Source organism: Carcharhinus amblyrhynchos, unplaced genomic scaffold (genome assembly GCF_965287045.1).
Source record: "Carcharhinus amblyrhynchos unplaced genomic scaffold, sCarAmb.v2.hapA scaffold_73, whole genome shotgun sequence".
NCBI classification, from domain to species: Eukaryota; Metazoa; Chordata; class Chondrichthyes; order Carcharhiniformes; family Carcharhinidae; genus Carcharhinus; species Carcharhinus amblyrhynchos.
In genome coordinates, this window is record NW_027649813.1 from 974,895 (window position 1) to 980,521 (window position 5,627).

Genomic DNA, 5,627 nt, shown 5'->3' on the forward strand with positions numbered 1-5,627 from the left:
CCCTGCCTCCTGCCAGCTGTAAACTGATGGAACCTGTTCATATTGTGGTTATTATATAGAATTATAATTTACATTGGGGGCTCCATGATTACATTTGTAAAATGATTCTTCAAATAAAACAATCTGAGAACCACTGGAATAGAAACAGTTTTTCTCAAAGATTCCACAGTTCATCATTAAATCCAAGAAGCAGAAACTCAACATGTTGTTTGTGTCTGTCACTGAGTGAGGGAGGCGGGATTCCGGGGAATGGAGAAGCCGATTGGCCGGAGCTCCTGTCACTCTGAGGGACGGAGGCGGGATTCCAGATTCTTGGAAGGTGATTGGTTAGAATCCCGTCACTCTGAGCGGGGAAGACAGGTCTCCGGAGAGTCTGCGAGTCTAATGGTTAGGACGCCTGTCATTCAGAGCGAAGGGGCGGCCCTCCTGCGGAATGGGGAAGCGGATTGGCCGCAGTGCCTTTCATTCAGCTGAAGAGGCCGTCTTCCTGGGTCTCGGAAACGGATTGGTCAGAGCTCCTGTCACTCACAGTGAGGGAGGCGGGTTTGAGCGGAATTGAGAAGCCGATTGGCCGGTGTGGTGTTATTTACATTGAGGGAGGCGGGGAATGTGAAAGCTCGTTGGCGGTTCCGCCTGTTCATCAGAGAAGAAGAGGGTATTTTTCGGCAAACAGAAAGCGATTGGTCAGAGCTCCTTTCACTTACACAGAGGGAGGCGGAGATCATGAAACTTGATCCGCCTGTCATTCTGGGGGCAGTGGTGGGGTAGAGTGGTGTGGAGGAGAAGGGTAGGGGGAGGAGGTGGGCGGTGGGGGCGGAGTGGGGAGGGGGAGGAGGCTCTTCACTCTCACCTCCCACCCCTCACACACTCTTCACTCTCACCCCCACACACTCTGCACCCCTACCCTTCACACAGTCTCCAACCACCCTCACACATTCTCCACCCCACCCTCACACACTCCTCATCTGCGCCCCTCACACACTCTGCACCCCACTTCTCACACACACTCCATCCCCACCTCTCACACATTCTCCACCCTCACCCCTCACACATAGTGTGTTCAGAGTGAACCCCTTATAAAACATTGTTTCGACCTCAACTCGAGCATTGTGGCAAATTCTGGGCATCGCAGCTCCGAGCGTGTGAAGGCATCGGGTAGCGTGTAGAAATAGATTTGTGAAATGGATCCATAAATGAGACTGTGTGAGCTTTCATTACAAATGAGCATTCCATCCAATAAAACTTTTACCCTGGTTCTCTGTGTCTCCACAAATGCTGTGGATATGCCGGCGTTGGACTGGGGTGAACACAGTAAAAAGTCTGACAACACCAGGTTTAAGTCCAACCAATTTGTTTGATAGTAAACTCACTAGCTTTCGGGGTTAGTCCCTTCGTCAGGTGAATGGAGAGTTCTGGCCTCAGACAGAGCATATAAATCGGTTGGAATCAAACCTGGTGTTGTCAGACTTTTTACTGTCTCCACAAACGCTGCCCGAGCTGCTGGGTATTCGCAAAATTTTCTGTTTGAATACAGGTTGGGAAATAGTATTTAGCTCTGAGATTGATAGGGCTGTAAACCTGTATCGATGAGTTCAGACGATTGCACTGCTGTGCTCTCCTGCAGCTCACGTTGCTTTCCCTTGACAGTGTACCTCGCTCTTCCCTGATACTACACGCGGTTGCTTCCTTGTTCTCCTTTCATGGCCCCCCCTGAGGCATTGAATAAATCGTCCACATTTTAACGAAACCACAGTTAAATCCACTTTTGTTGAATGCCAGAGAAGACGAGAATTTTTAATGTAACCAGCTGCCGTCCTCCGGCCGCTCCGGCCCGATTGCTGCTGTGAAAAAGGTTTGTTTTGTTCTTTTTTGTTTTCAGAAACCACACTGTCGATGCAAATTTGCAACCTCTTCTGATCCGCAGCAGCCAAATAAGCCTAAAGCTCGGAGATATATTTGCGTATTTTTAATATACGTGCTTATAAAAGTTTGTTAACTCAAATTATTTTTATACAGAAGGAAAACCTTTATGACTATATCTAGATTTTGGGTTTCCATAATAAAACATATTGTTTTAACTCTCATAAAATCTGGTTCTGATATAATTTGTAGCCATGCATATCGAGTGCCCTATAGAGGCAGAAGTGGAAATTCAAGATTTTATGTAGCTAAGAATTACAGACAGCCACAACAAGAATTATATCGAGTTTAGTGTAATTAAAGAAGGGTGAACGGACTCCACAAATATCCCAGTCCTTGGTGATGGGAGAGCTCAGAACATCAGTGCAAAAGACAAAGTGAAACATTTGCAACAATCTTCAGTCAGAAGCGTCAAACTTGGCCTCGCCCTGAGATCCACAACACCACATAAGCCAGATTTCAGCCAATATTATTCACTTCACATGTCATCATGAAATGACTGAAGGACTGAAGGCAGCTATGGAGTATTATAGTACAGAACCATTCAAAAGATATGGATTAGAAAGAGCCCATTCAGCCCATCTTGTCTGTGCCGGCCAAACAAACAGAGGCAAAAAAAACTAGCCACTCATTTTAATCCAATTTCCCAGCACCTAGTCCATTGCCCTGCAGGTACAGCACTTCAGATGCAGATTGTCGAATCATATGGTCTTAGAATTTTACGCACAGGAAAAGGCCCTTTGACAATTGTGTCTGCGCCTACCATCAAGCACCTATCCATTCTAATCCCACTTTCCAGCACTTGGTCAGTCGCCTTGCATGCTATGGCGTTCGAGTGCTCATCTATATGCTTCTAAAATGTTTTGCGGGTTCCATCCTCGATCACCATTTCATGTCGTGAGTTCCAGGTTCTCATCATCCCCCGGGTGCAAAGGTTTTTTCCTAAAATCCCCTCTAAAGCTCCTGCCCTGACCTTAAATCTATGCCCCTGGCTATTGATCACTCTACGAAAGTGGGGCGGGAATGGAGTTTCGTCCTATCTACCGTATACACGACTGTCATAATTGTGCACACCTCGACCAGCTCCCCACCCCAAGCAGGCACCTCCCAGCCTTCTGTGCTGTAAGGGACAAAAACAAACTCTCCAACCTCTCTTCACAGCTGAAATACCCCAGCACAGGCAACAACCTGGCGAATCTCCTCTGCTTCCTTCCTAGTGTGTGTGATGATGGATAGAATTCCACGTCCCCTTTTCACTGAGGAACAGGAGGAAGCTGTTGGTATTTCTTATGGATTCTAGATGGGATTGATGTAAACTGTAGTGAATTGGAGCTAAGGTGAATAAATCGAGGGACAAATTAGTCACGATTGAATGAAAATTCGGGGGAGAAAACGGTGAATTAGAGAATGGCTAAAGAACAAAAATAGGATATTTTGCCCCATATTTGGGGTGAGGATGAAGTGTATGTGAGGGGTGGGGTGGACAGAGTGTGAGGGGTGGGATGGAGAGTGTCTGAGGGGTAAGGGTGAAGAGTATGTGTGCGGGGGGGGCGGGAACGAGGGAGTGTCTCGGTGTTGGGGGGAGATTGTGTGAGGGGTGGGGTGGAGAGTGTGTGAGGGCTGAGGGTGAGGAGTGTGTGAGAGGTGGGAATGAATAATGTGTGAGGGGTGGGGGTGGAGAGTGTGTAAGGGGTGAGGGTGGAGAGTGTGTGAGGGGTGGGGGTGGAGAGTGTGTAAGGGGTGAGGGTGGAGAGTGTGAGGGGTGGGGGTGGTCCACTTTGGTAGGAATAATGGTAGGAAGGACTATTACTTACGTGGAGAAAAACTGCTGCAGGCGACGGTGCAGAGGGACCTCGGGGTCCTTGTGCATGAGTCGCAAAAACCCAGCTTGCAGGTGCAGCAGGTGGTCAGGAAGGCGAATGGGATGCTGGCCTTCATCGCGAGGGGGATTGAATATAAAAGTAGGGAGGTCTTGCTGTGGCTATATAGGGCATTGGTGAGGCCGCAGCTGGAGTCCAGTGTGCAGTTTTGGGCGCCGCACTTACGCAAGGATATTTTGGCCTTGGAGGGAGTACAGAGGAGGTTTACTAGGCTGATGCCGGAGTTGAGGGGGTTGAGCTATGAGGAGAGGCTGAATAAACTAGGCTTGTACTCGTTAGAGTTTAGAAGAATGAGGGGAGATCTCATTGAGACGTATAAGATGATGAATGGGATGGATAGGATAGAGGTGGAGAGACTCTTCCCACTCAGAAAGGACAGTAGGACTAGGGGGCACAGACTCAAGATAAAGGGGGGGGCGGTTTAGAACGGAGTTGAGGAGGAACTTCTTCACTCAAAGGGTGGTGAATCTCTGGAATTCTCTGCCCGTTGAAGTGGTGGAGGCTACCTCGCTAAATATTTTTAAGACGCGGGTTGATGGGTTTTTGATAAGAGAGGGGATTAAGGGTTATGGGGAGAGGGCGGGAATGTGGAACTGAGCCACGACAGATCAGCCATGATCTTATTGAATGGCGGGGCAGGCTCGAAGGGCCAGATGGCTTACTCCTGCTCCTATTTCTTATGTTCTTATGACTAGGGAGTGTCTCGATGTGGGCGGGGGGTGGTGGTTGGTGGAGGCGGGGGAGTCTTCTGTTCGTTGGAAGAGGGTGTGGCTCAAATGAAGCGGCGCACTGAGCCACTTTAACTGTTAATGCGCCACTGTCCTTGGGCCAGGCTCCGGTTAAAATGACTGTTGTATTTTCCTTCATAGCGGATGCTCCTGAGATTGTGATTAATTGCTTTCGGGTGCAGTCAGTTTCTGGGTGAGTTGAGACTCTGTGTGAACTCAAGTCTTCCATTGTTACAAAGCGCACCGCTGCCACCTGCTGACAGAATCTCGCTGCTGCAGGAAAGAATTCCCCATTGAAAACGGCCCAAAAAGTGGGGACTGTCTTAGAATTTGACGGTCCAGTCCCACGCGATGGGCCTAATGTCCTTTCTCCGTGTTGGGTCATTCTCGGATTCTTATGTACTCTTAGACGTTATTCTGATCAAATCCACATCGTGAAAATTGATTTTGTTCGATCCTATTCTTTGATTAAATGTCCCAAGATCATCATTGGGAAAGAAAAGCGAAAGAATCCCACATTAATATCCACAACCATGTGGAAAATACATGCGGATTAGGATTCGCTATTAAAGCGTAAGTTTTGGTAAGTACTGCAGCATTTAGCTGACTCTGAGTTTGCACCACAAAAATCAATATGATTGACACCATTGTTCCTACAGAAGGGTTTAAGTCCAGTAATGGTGGAGGACAAGTGACTGGTGAACTCACGAATTGAACAGGATCACTGGCAGTCTTTATACGGACATTTTGGATTGGGAAAATCAACTCCAATCCGCTACACTCCGAGAATCGCTTCTTCTGATGAATTTTCAGCTGTAAATCACTCTGCGGAGTGAATTGTTTGACGCTCACCTCCGGGTACCTCCTTGGACAAGACAAAGGATGAAACGGAGAGGGAAGTTTAGTCAATGCATCGTTCACCCTGGAACGTAAATCTAAATGATCTCCTTGTATATTTTACTCGCCATTTACTGAGTTCACTGTGAACTCATGTCTTATTTCTATTTGAGAATTTTGCGAGCATAAGAATAAAAAATACTGTCAGCAACTTTAACCAACCTTGCTGAGGCCATACTGGAGGTTTGTGTACAGTCCTGAA